Consider the following 17,413-nt stretch of genomic DNA (forward strand, 5'->3'; position numbering starts at 1 on the left):
TAAACCTGCCCAACTCCTGAACTCCTGGTAGAGGGAGCAAGCTGGTCACAGGAAAGCTAGCCAGAATGAATCCTCGGAGATTCTCCTGAATCTCTGGGACTTCAGCCTCTAGGAAATTAAATCTCCTCCTGTGTCATGTTTGATAGCTGTGTTCCAAAATCATTGAGTACGGGTCTGGAAGAAATCTGGCTGTTCACAAGGGCATTATGCAGAATGGGTATAACAAATGAATGTAAGTGGATAGAGATACACCTGAATGCAGTGTTTTTCTTAGTTTCGTTTTCTTCCTGGTATTGTATGTAACTGCACGTAAATAAGCCAGGACTTAGTGAAGGCAGGAATTGACCCAATACAACCCAGATAATTAGTTGAAGCAGAGACCCAGAATCCAAATCTAGTCCTTAAAGGGGCGGGGGGCAAGATCTCAAGTAGCTCCAGCTGATCTTGTACTCACCGTGCAGCTGAGGATGGCCTTGAACTCATAATCTTCTTGTCTCCACCTCCCAAGTGATGGGATTATAAGAATGTATTGCCATGTCTGGTTTAATCCTGTTCTTTTACAATAAACCATATTACAGTATGCATTGCACAAGGAAACAAGTAATGCGCGCGCGCGCGCGCGCACGCACACACACACACACACAAGTGAAGGACTCTTTTCTTTACCTGCCAGGCAATCCTAATTGAAATGTGGCCTTGAGAAAGCATCCCCACCCCCTTCCCTGTCTCCCCATCCCCTTGCCTGTCTTCCCACAGCAAGGTGGTCATGCTCTGGAGTCAGGCCAAGGACCAGGAGGTCTTCACTCTCTTTCCAGCCCACCCCTCCCTCTTTTGTCAGCAGAGGCTTACTGGAAAAGCCACTCTGAAATGAAGATAACATCTGTGCAGTGCTTGTTAGTAGTTAACTGCTGGCTGACTGCAGGCTTGGCCATCTCCCTTGGTCTTGCCTGAGCCTTTTGGTCTGCATTTCACTTTCCTGGTTTTTACCTGTAATGCTGAGCATGGGGCTCAACAGACTCTGCCCAAAGGTTCACAGTTTTCCTTACCTCAGCTTCCTCTATCTGGTTACTATAGAAGAGGAGCCAAGAAGCAAACCTAACACAGGCTTTTAAGGGTCAAGATACCTAAGAAGAGGAGGGGGCCTTCATCTGTCTCCATTATACAGATAGGGAAACTGAGGATTACTATCATGGTATCATGGCTTCATTTTCATCCCAGTGCAGAACATGAAAGAACAACATCCCCAAAGAGGATGCCTAGATAAGAGTTCCACCCAATATTGGGCAGAGTGATTAAGTAGCAGTCATATGAAGGGCAGTCCACTGGAGATGTTGGAAGACATAAAAGACACATATTACTTTTACCATAAAATAAAGCACAGTTAAACTATTTTTGCTGAGCAGAAAGTTCTGGAAAATAATTCCCTCAAAAACTGAAATTGCAACTTCACCTCAATCTTACAGCTTCCCATTGCTCTGGTGACCCAAGCAGGTTCTTCATTGTCCCTACTCATTGACCCGGCCTTTGTATGCTCTGAAACCAAAGATGGCAGGGTGTAGGCCAGTCAGTCTTCAACAACTCAGTCTCCTGAGCCCCAGTATGGAGGAGGATAACAGGGATGTGCTGTAGTTATGAGCTACTCCACACAATTGAAGAAGCCTTCACCAAGACTATGCTCTGCTCCCCAAATCATGTACCCCCACAGAGAGTCCAGATGGTTCTTACTTCTTCTGGAGGCACATGGTTTGAAGAGCAGAGCACAAGACTGGATTTTCATTCCTACTCACCATCTTCGCCAGGTTGGACCACCTCATCCTGCTGCTGTCCACATTCCTCAGGACGCTCACTCAGCCTGGGATCTTCTGCCCTCGGATCCTCCCTGCCTGTTTACCCCCTGCCCCCCCCCCCCCGTCTCAGAAGCTTCTTGTTATTCTGGTAAAAAAAAAAAATGTGCTAACCATTTGTCAGAACTCAGATTCTGACTGGCATGTCCACTGTTTGCTGTGCCCTGCCCTCCCAGACAGCCTTCTGCTATCTACTATATCAAGGAGAACACACCCTTAGACTCTGTTGGTAGGGCCCAAGTATAGGGTGAGTGGGGCAAGACTCTCCGTGGAGCCCCCTCCTCTTGCTTCTTGCTTGCCTGTCTGAATAAAGGGTGGCACTGCTTTTCACTGTGAAAATATGTAGACATCAGGTGCACAAAGAATGACAGTGGTTAGAGACTGTCACCTAGAGAGCTTTATTGTGTCCATGTAGCACTGTGCTAAGACTCCCCTGCACTATAGGGGAAGAACTGGATTGAGCTGGTATGTTTTGCGTGGTATAAAGGTGGCTGTGGAAGCAGGTGGGTCCTTGAGATCAGAATATCCCCTTCTGGCTATACTCAAGCCTCTGTCCATCCCACCTTCCAGACACGACAGCCTGCCAATGAGCTGCTTGTACTGCCCTCACAACCTGAAGATTATGCTGCTAAATGGAGCTGAAGCAAACTGCTTGATTGGTAGAGTCAATCTAGAGGAGAAAGGAACTTTGGGACAAGATCAGCTCTGGCTCAGTCAGTGGGAAGATCACAAGGGGGAAGCCAGTCTCCCCCTGCACTGGGAAAGGGAAGCCAACAGTGGTTCCTCCTCTTTTTCCTCAGATTCCTCCTCCTGCTCCTCCACCACCTTCTCCTCCTCCACCACCTCTTCCTCTTCTTCCTCATATTAATCGATTCAAGGGAGGACTATCAAAAACCCTGAAGAAATAAGACTATGAAAGGAACACAAAGAATTCTCTCAGATCCCAGAGCCAGAAAGAGGCAGGCCATGGAAGAAGAGGTGCAGAAATCCAGCAGCACCCGCCATTAATCTTCAACCTTGCCAAATTGCATCAGTCCTAGGGCAGGGGAGAGGAGATCTAGTGGGAGCAAATCTCCTGACCAGTAGTGAGCAGGGGGAAAAGAGACCAACAGGAAACAGACCAAGCACTATTCTGCAGTGTCCACAAGCAGTCAGAGAAATCGGGGAATGACATTCTTCAAGGAATGTCTAGACCAGAGCAATCCAACTCCAGATAGATCCAAGACAGGTGGGGATCTTTGGAAAGTCTAAGAACCGTATCTACTGCCGCTCAGGATTAGGGTTTTCCAGCAGCATCCTCTAACAGTGCATATAACCTCCAAGAGTGGGTATAAACTCCCAGTGATCTAATAAGAAGACCAAGGATCTCTTCAGGAAAAGACAGAATTGTTAACTGGTAGGGTACACATTTGCTCCCAATACTTAGAGACATAGGCAGATGACTCTCTCTGAGTTCCAAGCCAGCCTGGTCTACAGAGTGATTTTCAGAGCTATGCAGAGAAGCCTTGTCTTGAAAAAAAGCTGAGGGGGAGAGAGACAGAGACAGAGAGAAATTCTGCTGCTTCACCATTAGAAATATCTACCTCCCAGTTCTTCTAAAGTCTATGGAAAGAACTACACACCTGACAAGAATATTACAGTTTAGTCAGATCAAGCAAGAAATCTGGTGAGCAGGAAGCAAAGGGACGGTGGTCAGGAGTGAAGGAGCCGATGGTGTGTGGAGTGAGCATGGGTTCCTCTGCTAAGAAGGACACTCGGCAGAAGCCTTGCTTGCTTAGGATTTGGGGGTCTCTTCAGAGGCCCCAACATAGTTGGGATTTCCATCTGGGGAATGAAGATTGGGAGGTGAATGAAGCCAAGAGAAATTTCCCAAGGAAGCTTCTCTCAGCTACAAAGAGAAGGATCCCACATCAAATCAAATGTTTCAGGCCTGTTCAGATACAATAGTTAAGTTCGTTCAACCATGTTAGAAAATTTGAGCCGGGCGTGGTGGCGCACGCCTTTAATCCCAGCACTCGGGAGGCAGAGGCAGGCGGATTTCTGAGTTCGAGGCCAGCCTGGTCTACAAAGTGAGTTCCAGGACAGCCAGGGCTGTACAGAGAAACCCTGCCTCGAAAAAAAAAAAAAAAAAAAAAAGAAAGAAAGAAAAAAAAGAAAATTTGCAGGTTTCTTCTTTGGTTTAATTGGTTTGCTAGGTTTTCAAACATAGCTCTAGGGGATGGCAGAGAGGTTTGATGGAGGCGGGATGCAGGAGAGATGGCTCAGCTGCTCAGAGTACTGACTGCTGTTTCAGAGGACCAGGGTTTAATTTCCAGCACCCACATGGCAACTCGCAACTGACTGTAACTCTGGTTGGAGAAGATCTGACACCCTCACACAGACATAAATGCAAGCAAAACACCAATGCACACAAAATAAATAATAAAATTTAAAAATTATTTTCTAAAAAAGAAAGGTTTGATGGGTAAAGATGCTGCAAAAGCCCGACTAACTTCAGTCCTCAGACCCAAAGAGGAAGGGTGCTTGCCCAGCATATCCAAGGTTCTAGACTCAATCCCCAGCACCATCAAAATAAAGAAAATTAATGAAAACTTTCAAGATATTCAAGAAGATGAGACAAAAAGACTGCAAGAGAAGCAGCATCTTCGAGACATAACAGGACTACTGCACACACAAACGCACAACAGCGGTGGTTGCATCTACCATGAATGGAAGCAAGGCTCACCAAGGTGAAGAGCTATTGGTGGCTCATGGATGCTAGATGAGGGATAGACAGTTCATCTGGGATGTGACCTTTGGTAGATGAAGAATACTCTTGCAGAACTTTATATGACCCAGCACAAGGGAAGGCCTGGGCCAAGTAGTGGGAGTGGGTGGGTAGGGGAGCAGGGGCGGGGGAGGGGGATAGGGAACTTTCGGGATAGCATTTGAAATGAAAATAAAGAAAAGAAGAAGAAGAAGAAGAAGAAGAAGAAGAAGAAGAAGAAGAAGAAGAAGAAGAAGAAGAAGAAGAAGAAGAAGAAGACTCTTGCAGATGGTCCTTCTTCCATACACATACTGGCAGTACTACAATTGGACCCAATGAGTTAAAAATGGAGGGGAGAGAAGGAAGGATAGAAATGATGTAAATAAATTCTTAAAAAGAAAAACATCACAAAGGGCTCATGACTGAATGGGAAGATGGGAAATGGAGCGAGACGTGGATGGACAGAACAAGAAGCAAAGATGGGGATGGAATGATGACCCACATATCAACAACCAATGTGGGGCAAGACACACTATGGCAGCCTCTTCACTTTTGCTGCCTCCTGTGGCACACCATGGAAAAGCTGTGAGAACCATTGAGAATTTTACTGAGGGAAACGTGAAGACCAAGGAGCAAAATGGCCAGCACCATCAGCCCGGTTCCTTTAAGAACATTCTCTCAAATTATGTTTTAAAGGAGTACATGAAATTGAGAGACATGTGGTGGGGTGGTTCTGGTAGGAATTGGCAGTGAAGGAGTTGAGGTGGGTTGGATGAAAACACATTGCATACATGTATGAAGCTCTCAAAGAGTAAATAAAAATACTTTTAAGCTCCTTTAAATCTTTTTGTTTATTATAAAAAGATTCTGGGAGCCAGTGAGGTATCTAATAGCCATCTCAATGGCTCAGTGGCTAACATGCTTGTTTCCTATGCCTGGTGACCCGAGTTCTGTCCCTGTGTCCTACATAAAGGTAAAAGAGAGCATATACCACATAATTGTCCTCTGACCCCTAAAAGAGCACCACGGCACATGCACAGACATACATTATGTACATAGATGTACAATGATAAGCAAATAAATCATTTTTAAACAGAAAGGTATCTGTGAAGTTGTAAAATGGGTCAACAAAATTAACAGGCTTCACTCTGCTATGGTTTCCAGTCTACTTGACTCATACTTGTGGCCCTGAGCAAGTTATCCTGGGAAAGAGAGCTGTGGCAACCTTGTCCCTTCAGGTAGCCTTAAGCCAGACTTATTTTATCTTCCTTAAGCCAAGCAATTGCCCCAGTAGAGGGACAGGAGTGGAGGAAGGCATGGACACAGGGGCAAGACAATTGTTCCTTTTTGGTTCTAGCTCAGTGAATGGCTTCCCACAGCAGAGCACTCATTTGTCACATTTAGCTTCAGGAGGTGAGACAGGATGATCCATCCCTCAGGCCTGGGCCTATAAAAACTAGGGAATTGGCATCTGCAATCTGCCATTCTCTGCTTTTGCCTTCTCTGGTTGCAGCTAAACTGCTGCTAAAATGCTGACTCCTGCCTTGCCAGTGATGGAGTGAGCTTTTAACTGGTAACTTGGCCTGTGAAGCTTATGTTACTCAGAGCAGCATAAAAGGCAAGGGGAGGGGAGGGAGCAACGAGATGAACAGGATCTGTGGAAGTGATGGGGAAGGGACTATGAATGGGTGTGAAGAGGCCCAGGAAGCTAGACCTTTCCTGGGTGCCATTTCCAGTAATGTCATAAAAATGGGCTTAAAGTGTTCTTGTCATTTCTCAGATGTTGAGTTTCAGCACTGCTTTAGGGACTGTCAAGAGCAGGGAAGTCCAATTCCAGGTAGACCGTGGACAAGCAGGTGTGTTTTGAAGAGTCCAGGGATAGTGTCTTTGTCACCTTTGAGGACTTGAAATTGCTGGATTTCCCAGTACCCTCCTTAGCAGTCTGCTTAGCCTGACAGTAGTGGGACGACTTCTTTGAGGACTGTCCCAGGTTCCTCTGATCACAAAGATATTTGAAAAACCATTGCCTTGTGCGATGGCTAATCTTGGTTGTCAACTTGACGATCCCTAGAGTCACCTAACACCCAAGCTGCTGGGCAAAACTGTGAGGACTTTAGTTAAACAGATTATTCGAAGCAGGAAAACTCACTCAAATCTGGGCCACACCTTCTGCTGGTAGCCTACATCAAAGGACATGGAAAAAGGAAACTTTTCTAATTGCTTGCCTTCATTCTTGCTGGCAAATTGATCTGTCATGTAGCTTAAATCCAACATCTTCAGGGTCTTAAATATACACTCATATATATATAAATATCAACACGTGCCACACAGAGGGATGAAGAGAGGAAGGCTGAGGAAGGAAGGGAGAGGGTATCTCCAGCACAAATAATAGGAAACGGGGAAGAGAGATGTCCATCATAGGGTGAATCATACCAAATTGAGCAGAGGGCTGGCATCGCTCAGGCAGGGAGGGAAAACTGGACAGCTGAGGGGGAAGTCCTAGATGGAAGACACCAGTTAGCCCTCCCTGAAGCTAGGCATTAAGATTTGTTCAAGACCTCTGTCCTGACTGTTCCCAGGGAGGATTTCTATTCTCCTTTTCCCTAATAACTGCTGGCTGCAAGAGCCTGCTTCCAGCATGGTACTTATGCCTTGACTGTCAGTCAGAAGCATCCCTGGAGTTTTTAAGACTGTCAATATCCTCTTAAAAGCGCAGGCAACACCCCAGATCAGTTATATCTGAGTCTCTGAGGAGAGGCCCTATGGGACATTGCTAGGTTGTAAACACTTCCCCGGGCTAATGCTAATGTCCAGCCAGAGTTTAAGAGATGTGACTTTGAATGGTTTACCTGTTACATTTTTTTCCATGCCCACCAATATGTGGAGGTTTACTGTCTTCCTTAACTCCACCCAAATAACCATTTCCCCTAGGACTGGATATAGAAAGATGGCCTTGGGAAGACAGGATGGTTTGTTTTACAGCAGTGCAAACAACCGCATTAAAGTTTAGAATCTTGGGCCTAAGAAATCCCTTGGCCATTTATTTAGCTGGGTTCTAGCTGCCCATTCTGTTCCTCAGTTCTCCTCCCCTCCCCTCTCCTTCCTTCACCTCTCTCTTTCTCCTCCTCCTCCCTCTCCCCTTCCTCCTCTGCCACTACTACCTTCTCTTCCTTCTCCCCCAGACTCACGTCTCCCCTCCCCACCCACTGTTCCTTCACAGGATCTTTACGATCTCTCTGCCTGACCCTGTCTCATCCCATCCAAGCAGTCAAGGCTTTCCCTAAAGATAGTCCCAGTCCCCTCCCCAAAAAGGATCCCCATCTGGCAGGATGACTAAAAGTTCACATAGTTTTGATACACAAGGACTCCCCAAATGGTTTCCATTGTCTCTGGAAATCATCAGAGAGGCATGCTCGCCATTCCCAGCAAAAGAATCAGGGCCCAAGTCTTGCAAGGGAGACCTCAAAACCAGAAAAGCATTTGCAGACTGACATGACTTTTCCAAGTACAGAGAAAAAGCATCCTTATTTCATGACCTAAGAGATGGGGAAGGGGGAGAATGAACAAGGGAAGTGGGGAAGAAGGAGAAGATGGTGACAAAAATTACTTTGTGATGAAAATGTGACATTTTATATAGTAGATATTCATTGTGCACTGACTGCCATGTTCTAGCCTCTGGGCTTTGAATTTGGGCCCCTATTTCACAAATGTCATTTCATTTCATGTTCACAATGGTAGAACTGTATTTCACAACTGGGAAAACTGATAATTCCTATTAGGTACCAGCATGAGGAGTCAAACCCAGTACCCTAGCACCTTTCAAATCGTACTGCTTCCTGAGGTCAAGTACTAAAGGGGTCATTGTCATCTTGTCATCATGTTGGCTGTCAAAGCCTCCCTTTGTGCTAAAACTCCCTTAATAACAATAAATAGTGATGGTAATAGCATTTGATAGTTGTTTTAACCTTGTTATCTGCCAGGCACTACCCTAAACCTTCATATGGCTCAGGGACAGATACTATTCTTAGCTGTGTCTTGTTTCATTTTACCATTTCAGATTTTTCTAGACAGATTCTGTCTGTGTATTACAGGTTAGACTTGAACTCACTAAATAGCCCAGGCTGGTCTCAAACTTAGTATTTTCCTGCCTCAGCTGCCCAAGTGCTAAAATTAAAGGTATGCGTCACCACACTCTGCCTCTTAGTCCACTTCAGAGAAGAGGAAATGGAGGTTTATATAGGCCAATTTATCCATGACCTCATAGCCAGGCAATATGAGAGCTAGGACACGACCTTTGTCTGACTCTAGAACCCTCTGTCCTATGCCAAACTGCATTTCTCCCTTTTTATGCTTTTAGCAGTGTCTGCCTACCATTGACTTCTGATCCCTGGAAATGTCTCAAACCCATCTGCTAACTGGGGTAAGGGCTGGGGAAGCAGGCCACTGTAGATGTGAATAGATATGGCCTCCAGATGAACCAAGACTATTTCCATCTGGCCGCCATTGCCATAAGAATAGGGAGTATGCTCAGAGAGGGCCTCTGGGCCAATCAATTTGTATAAAAGCCCTTTGGAAAAAATACAGTAGCTAGGACCTGTAGGTGTAAGCCTGGTAAACAAAATGACTCTGTATTTTCTTCCTGGGCATTTGATTTAGTTCGACTCTGTGAGTACAAACTATCTTCATGACCATGGCTAGATGCCCCACCCGTTAGCATCTCTTAGTGGGGCCTCCTTCCTCCTCACTGGAACTCACCAGAATCCCTTACCTCCTGTCTAGTTTCAATGTTATTTGTTCAATGTCTCATTTTTCTCTTTTTGAAAATGCCAGCTCCGTTCCACTGCAAATCTCATTACCTTCCCTCCTTCTTTTATTTCAGCTCAAGCCACATTAAGGCTGAGAAGCACTTTGAAAAGTAGTGAGTATGGCGGGCTGGTAAATAGAGTTTGGGGCTATTTTTCTTTGATTGGGTTTTGTAAACCAAGGATAATTCACGGTCCTGGCATATCTTTGGTTTTACCTGGCTATTAGGTAACTACAGGTTGGGTTTGTGACCATGACCCCAAATGTACAGTTCGTGGGTGCGGTGGGGGGGGGATGAAAAATCACTCTAGGTGAAGTAGTATTAGCTTGATTAGCATTTCCCAAATTGACTTCTATGGTATGTGAGGGATTAATAGGTACCACAGGGAGAAAAGGGTTCCTGGGTACAAATGACTTTGATAAGTACTGAGTTAGATAAGCTAAGTTTTACTACAGGAATTTGCCAAGCTTTTAATATACTAATGAGCATCATGAATCTCCAAAAGGACATTTAGAGGTTTTCCAGCTGAAGTGTGGTCTGAGGACGGGCAGAATGGGCCTCACCTGGGAGCTTGTTAGACTTGCAGGATCTCAAGCCTCTGTTCCATACTTTCCCAGCCAAAACTGGCATTGTGACAAGATCATCAGGGGAGTTGTCCGTGCATTAAATTCTGAGTGGCACCAATTTAGAGTGCATAGAATTTCTCAAACCTTTATTGTCCATAGGACCCCCTTTATATTCCCTCTTCTGGAACATTCTTCAGGCTAGAAAGTACTTCATAGATTTTTTTTTTCCCTAAAGGAACAGGAGCTAATGCCACATTTATAAATTGGGGCACTGGTTGGTTGTACAGCACCCAAAGATTCGCTTTAGAGTACCTTCACAGCCTCTGAATCTTGTGTCACCAGAAAGTCTTTCCATACCCCCTTGTTCCCAATTAACTCATTTCCCGGGGCATTTTAAGCAGTGCCACAGCTGTGCTTCTTGGTCTGTTCTCTGGCCCAGATCACCTTGTTCGTTTCTTAAACCCAGCACCTTCTCCTGGGTACCCAAGCTCAGAATCAGAGCATCTAAAGAATGTTCCATGATCCCCTGCTGTAAATCATTACAAAGACAATTTTCTCCGAAGCTAGGCAACTTTTTAGTCTGGTGTGTTCTGTTCAGTTAAGCTGTCGTTGTTTTTCTTTTAGGCCTTTAAGCTATTGTGCCAAACATCAAAATAACACTAGCTACTTTGTATTCAGATCTTGCAAACTCATTTGGGGGCATTGTTAATATTTTATAAGAAAGTGCTCCTTTTTTCCATTCATATTTGTGATTTTTCCAGTGTGTTGCTCTGTTGCATTCATAAACACGATTTTTATTAAATCTTGGGGCCCTGGTTTTTGTTGTTGTTGTTGTTTTGTTTTGTTTTTCTTTCCTCCCTCAGAGGAGAAAAAAATCTCATTATATGTTACAGGTTAAAAGAAAAATAAATTTGGGTATGTGAAAATTGGTTTTGCAAGAAAGATGTCCAGGTTGCAAGCCTTCTGTACCATGAGATTCATCTATGCCTGGGCTTCAGATATAGGCAAAGCTCTCAGAAATGTTTCTTTGAAGGATGTCACAAGTGTCTTTGCTTCGGCCACTTTCTGCTGCTGGCCAGGATTGTGTGTTTAGAGACCAGGTAGACTAGGTAAAATGACAAGAAGGATGACACTTAGAGATATTTGAACTTGAGGAACACTGGCAACTCCTGAGGGTGCCCAATGTAAGGTGAACAGTGTTTCTGGCCTTTTCCATACTCCCACTGACTGACCTGTCTCATATTCCCATTCAAGCAGAAAGAAGAGTGTAAAAGAGACTAAAATCTATGGAAACGCCTCATCGTGCAGGAGGTCTGAGGCTTCATTTGAACTTCTCACTCGGTCAATGATACAATAAGTGCCATGGTCCAGGATCTCATTCTTTAAAAGGGAGATGCAAACTCACCTGAAAGATGTAATCATGCACGGCAATAGTTCCTAGCCCTTCTACGTATTAACGTCAGGACACATACCATAAGAGTGGATTGTTCTACTAGGATTGTTTTCTGTCTACTGATAATCCACAGTTGATTTGGTATCTTAGTTAGGGTTTTACTGCTGTGAACAGATACCATGACCAACGCTACTCTTATAAGGACAGCACTTAGTTGGGACTGGCTTCCAGGTTCAGAGGATCATCCCATTATCATCAAGGCAGGAGCATGACAGCATCCAGGCAGGCATGGTGCAGGAGGAGCTGAGAGCTCTACATCTTCATCTGAAGGCTGCTATCTGAAGACTGGCTTCCAGGAATCTAGGACTAGGGTCTTAAACCCATGCCCACAGTTACACACCTATTCCAACAAGGTCACACACTCCCTGGGCTGAGCATATACAAACCATCACATTCCACTCCCTGGCCCCCATAGACTTGTTCAAATATATGAGTCTATAAGGGGGACACCTAAACATAGCATAATGCAAAACACATTTAGTCCAACTTTAAAAGTCCTCATAGTCTATATCAATCTCAACAATGTTAAAATTCCAAAGTTCATCTGATCACTTAACTGTAATCCCCAAAGCAAGACAGAAAATTAGCTGGGCAAACTCCAAACTCTGTATCTCCATGTCTGATGTCAAAGCGATCTTCAGATCTTCCACTCCCTTTTCATCTTTGTTGATTGCAACAAACTTCTTTCTCCTGGGCTGGTTCCACTCCCTGTTAGCAGCTTTCCTCAGCAGATAGCCCACAGCTCCGGCATCTTGAATATCTTGTGGTCTCCAAGATTTCAATGTAACAGCTTCTTGTTTCAATCTGAGATCCACACATGAACTTCTGGACTCTCTCAAAGGGCTGGCATCACTTCTCCAGCTCTATCCTCTGTAGCACTCTAAGCTCAAGTTGGTCCACTCCATTGCCACTGCTGTTCTTGGAGATCATCCCATGGTACTGGCATCTCCAATACGCTGGGGTCTTCCATTGCAACTAGGCTCCACCAATAGCCTCTTATAGACTCTCTTCATGGTGTTAAGTCTCTAATCCTTTTCATGACCCCTTCAGTTCTGGGCTATCAACTGCAACTGAGACTGCCATTTCACCAATGGCTTTCTCTGGCTTTTCACAGTGCCAAGCCTCAGCTGCTCTTCAGGAACCCTTCATGCTTTCAAAATCAATACCACTGGGGTGACTCTGACACATTATCAAGTACAGCTGCAGCAGGAGGTACAACCTTGGCTATCTCAGGAACACCACTTCTTTGTGCTCTCAGAAGCACTTCCTAGAAGATTTCACCTCAGTGTTGTTGGTCATTTCTTAATCACCACTAATTTCTTAGCTCCAGCTAACCAGCATCAATTGTTCCAGTAGTCCCTTGTATTCTGGACTCTAAAGCCAGAGCTACGTGACCAAAACTGCCAAGTTCTGAGGCTTGCTGGGGCTCTAACACGGGCCCCTTGTTCTATTATATTATCACCAGCTTTCTGTTTTCCAACTCCTTCACTGCCTAAGCTTGGCTGACCTGAAACTTACTCTGTAGACTGACTTTTAACCCAAGAGATTTGCATGCCTATCTCCTAAACACTAAGATTAGAGGTGTGGTCCAACAAGCCTGGATTTAAGTTTTTCTTCACCTAGAACTTGCTCTAGGCTGGCCTTGAACTCAGAGATCTGCTTGTCTTTGCCTCCTGAGATTAAAGGCTTGTACTACCATGCCTAGAACTAAACTTAGCTGGGTAGGATCTTGCCTGTTAATTCAATTTAATATTCTTGAACACAGGATTCAGCTCCATTTCACTTTCTGGTGCCCCTTTAATACTCGAACCATATATTTTATATTTTTCCTTTCTCAGCTTGCTACACTTGTTTAAAATGCTCTTCAGGAGACTTAACCAGAAAACAAAGTCTATGGTTGGCATCTCCAAGGCTTCCTTTGTCAATTCAATTAATCTGAGTCTCTTCACCTTAGCCTCAGACAGACTCTTCAGACAAGGGCAAAAAGTAGCCACATTCTTCACCCAAAATACCACAAAACAGTCTCTAGACCACATGTTGAAATTCTCCACTGAAACCTCTTAGGCCAGGTCCACTCAATTCAAACCTCTCAGTAACAAAGTTTTCCATATCCCTACTAGGATGACCCATTAATCCCCATTTAAAGCATTCTACTGCTTTCCAAATCCAAAGTCCCCAAATCCACATTCTTCCAAATAAAAGCATGGTCAGGCCTGTCACAGCAATACCCCAGTCCCTGGTACCAACTTCTGTCTTAGGGTTTTCATTGCTGTGCACTGACACTATGACCAAGAACTCTTCTTATAAAGACAACAACATTTACTTGGGGCTGGCTTACAGGTTCAGAGGTTCAGTCCATTATCATCAAGGCAGAAGCATGGCAGCATCCAGGCAGGCATGGTGCAGGCGGAGCTGAGAGGTCTACATCTTCATCTGAAGGCTGCTATCTGAAGACTGGCTTCCAGGAATCTAGGACTAGGGTCTTAAAGCCCACACCTAGAGTGCCATGCCGTCTCCAACAAGGCCACATCTACTCCAATAGGGTCACACCTCCTAATAGTGCCACACCCTGGGCCAAGCATATACAAACCATTACATATGGATTAAGACTTTTCCCCTTCTAAAAATCCAAAGCTTTCGAGTAACCAAGGCCACAACGAAATCTGTCATTCGTTGCTAGGTATGAGTAAATACTAGCGGCTGCTTGCTTTCTTGGGCCCTTTCTGTATGCTGGACACTGTCCTTGGCACTGTCTTTCTACATTATCCCTTTCTACGTTATCATTCAATCCTCAGAATGTCTTATCATCTCTACATACAGATAAGAAAACCAAGGTGCAGAAAAGTAGAAACCTGTACAGGCTAATAAGAGGCAGTACCTGGGAGCAAGCCCCAATCTGTAGAACTCACAAGTTGTATACTCTTTACTCCTTGGGCTGGAGGATCACAAAAATCACTAGAGTCTAAAAAGGAGGGACCAGAGCCTTGAAGATGACTAGACACTTAGGTTTGCCTTATCATTTAACCTAGGGCTAGCCCTGAAAGCAATTGAGACTACAGTAATTTGGGTATCCCATCTAAAGAATTACCAACAGAGCTAATTCCTTAAATCTACCTCTATTCCCTGCCATCTAGCCATGCCTGTCTTCACAAAGCTTGCTTCCACTAGACATGCTCTACCCAGACCTTTGCACATGTGGCTCCTTCTGTTTATAGCCCCACCCCCTCTCTTCCTGCAGCACTTTGCTCAGTTGTTGCCTTCTCGGTGGTATCTTTTCTGACCACCTTATTTACTTATGTAGCAACTACCTCTTTGCTCTTGCTTTGTATCCCCCCTCCTGCAGAGACTGATTTTCAAAGCTAGCATAGAATTTTACCTACACATATGTGTATTGTCTGTGTTTTCTCACTAGAATGCAAGGTATACAAGGGCAGGGCTCTTTTTTTATAAAAAAAAAAAAAAAGCTCTTTTATTCAGTATAGCATCCTGAGGGTCTAGCACTACCTCTGGTATGTTGTAGAATCTCGATAAATATTTGTATGTTGAATGATTGAATATGAAGTCAGCTTTCGACACGGTTCCGTGCCTGTGCCGTATCTACAGAGTCAGTCATGGCCTGGGAGATAAACTAGCAGGTGATCAGATAAGAGATGTGCAACTTCACAGGTGAGAAGACACAGAGGGAGAGGGTTTTACATACAAATTAACGAAAGCCAAGGATCTATATTCTACTTCCTGTTCACAGCAGTTTTACTCTTACTATCTATTGATTGAGAAATGCATAGTGGTGATGAATTTAATCTAAATTTGTGGCTGTATTTATTTTTAAACAGTCTAATTGTGTAGTACAGTCTGACTTCAAATTGGCAGCCCTTCTGCCTCTGCCATCCGAGAGCTGAGAATACAGGTATGTGATACCACACTGCAATATGTCTTAAAATAAATATAGATTTTGTTCATCATTCTGGCACTGGCCTAACACTTGGAAAACACTGATATGTAATTTGGTGCGATGTTTCAGGATAAATGCTTAAGTGTCTGGCATCTCTTGGCCAGGGTTTGACTTCTAGCATTGTCTCTTATTGTCTATGTGATCTTGAGGAAGTTAATTAATCCTTTGCCTCAATATATGTCTTATCTTTAGAAGGACAATAGGAAGAGACTCAAGTTCATAGATCTGTTATGAAATTTTAATGAGACACTGCATGTGTAGCCCCTATAAAGTGACTGGCATGTAGTAAATGCTTCCCAATTGAAAATTGTCTTTGTCGTCGTCTACATCATCATTATCATTGGTCATTATTTGGGACTCCATATCACCTCCAAGTTCTGAACCTGCAGTTCTAGGAACCAATGTAGATGGCACAAAGTATCCCTAACAGTCAAAGAAAATGGGTTGGAGGCTGGGTGTGGTGTCACACATATGTAACCCTAGCACCTGAAAGGATGAATTAGGAAGATTGCTAGTTCTAGGCCAGTGAGTTCTGGGTCAGCCAGGACTCTACAGTAACCTACCAGCACCACATTACAAAACATTTTTAAGAGTGTGTTATGTCCTGGCCAGCTAGAGGACCTAAGCATAGTGTGAATAAGGAGGGATATCAGAGCACAGGATGCTAGCTAGATGTACACATTTAGAAAGGAAGCCAAAGCTACAAGGAAGCATTCAAGTACTTTTTCTTTTCTTCTTTTTTAAAAATTTTTTCTATTTTTGTATTGAATATTTTCTTTATTTACATTTCAAATGTTATCTCCTTCCCCAGTTTCCCTCCCTCCCGGAAACACCCTATCACATCCTCCCTCCCCCCTGCTTCTATGAGGGTGCTCCTCCACACACACACCCACTCGCACCTCCCCACCCTAGATTCCCCTACACTGGGGCATCTATCGAGCCTTTATAGGACCAAGGGCCTCTCCTTCCATTGATACCTGACAAAGCCATCCTCTGCTACATATGTAGCTGGAGCCATGTGTACCCCTTTGTTGATGACTTAGTCTCTAGGAGTTCTGGGAGGTCTGGTTGGTTGATATTGTTCTTTCTATGGGGTTGCAAACCCCTTCAACTCCTTCAGTCCTATCTCTAACTCCTCTATTGGGGATCCCATGTTTAGTCCAATGGCTGGCTACGAACATAGTCCTCTGTATGTGTAAGGCTCTGGCAGGGCCTCTCAGGAAACAGCCATATCAGGCTCCTTTCAACATGCACTTGTTGGCATCCACAAAGGTTTGTGATCCACTGGGTTTGGTGATTGTATATGGAATGGATCCCCAGATGGGGCAGTCTCTGGATGGTCATTCCTTCCGTCTCTGCTCCACACTTTGTCTCTGTAACTCCTTCCATGGGTATTTTGTTCCCCCTTGTAAGAAAGATCGAAGTATCCACACTTTGGTCTTCCTCCTTGATTTTCATGTGGCTTGTGAATAGTTTCCTGGGTATTCCGAGCTTCTGGGCTAATATCCACTTATCATTAAGTGCATACCATTTGTGTTCTTTTGTGATTGGGTTACCTCACTCAAGATGATATTTTCTAGTTCCATCCATTTGCCTAAGGATTTCACAAATTCATTGTTTTTAATAGCCAAACAGTACTCCATTGTGTAAATATACCAAATTTTCTGTATCCATTCCTCTGTTGAAGGACATCTGGGTTCTTTCCAGCTCCTGGCTATTATAAATAAGGCTGCTATGAACATAATGGAGCATGTATCCTTATTACATGTTGGAGCATCTTCTGGTTATATGTCCAGGAGTGGTATTGCTGGGTCCTCAGGTAGTATTAGGTCCAGTTTTCAGAGGAACCACCAAAATGATTTCCAGAATGGTTGTACCAGCTTTCAATCCCACCAGCAATGGAGGAGTGTTCCTTTTTCTCCACATCCTCACCAACATCTGTTGTCACCTGAGTTTTTATTTTTTGCCGTTTCATACTCTAGTGTGAGGTGGAATCTCAGGGTTGTTTTGATTTGCATTTCCCTGATGACTAAGGATATTGAACATTT

The sequence above is a fragment of the Mus pahari genome, chromosome X, assembly GCF_900095145.1.
Source record: "Mus pahari chromosome X, PAHARI_EIJ_v1.1, whole genome shotgun sequence".
NCBI lineage: Eukaryota > Metazoa > Chordata > Mammalia > Rodentia > Muridae > Mus > Mus pahari.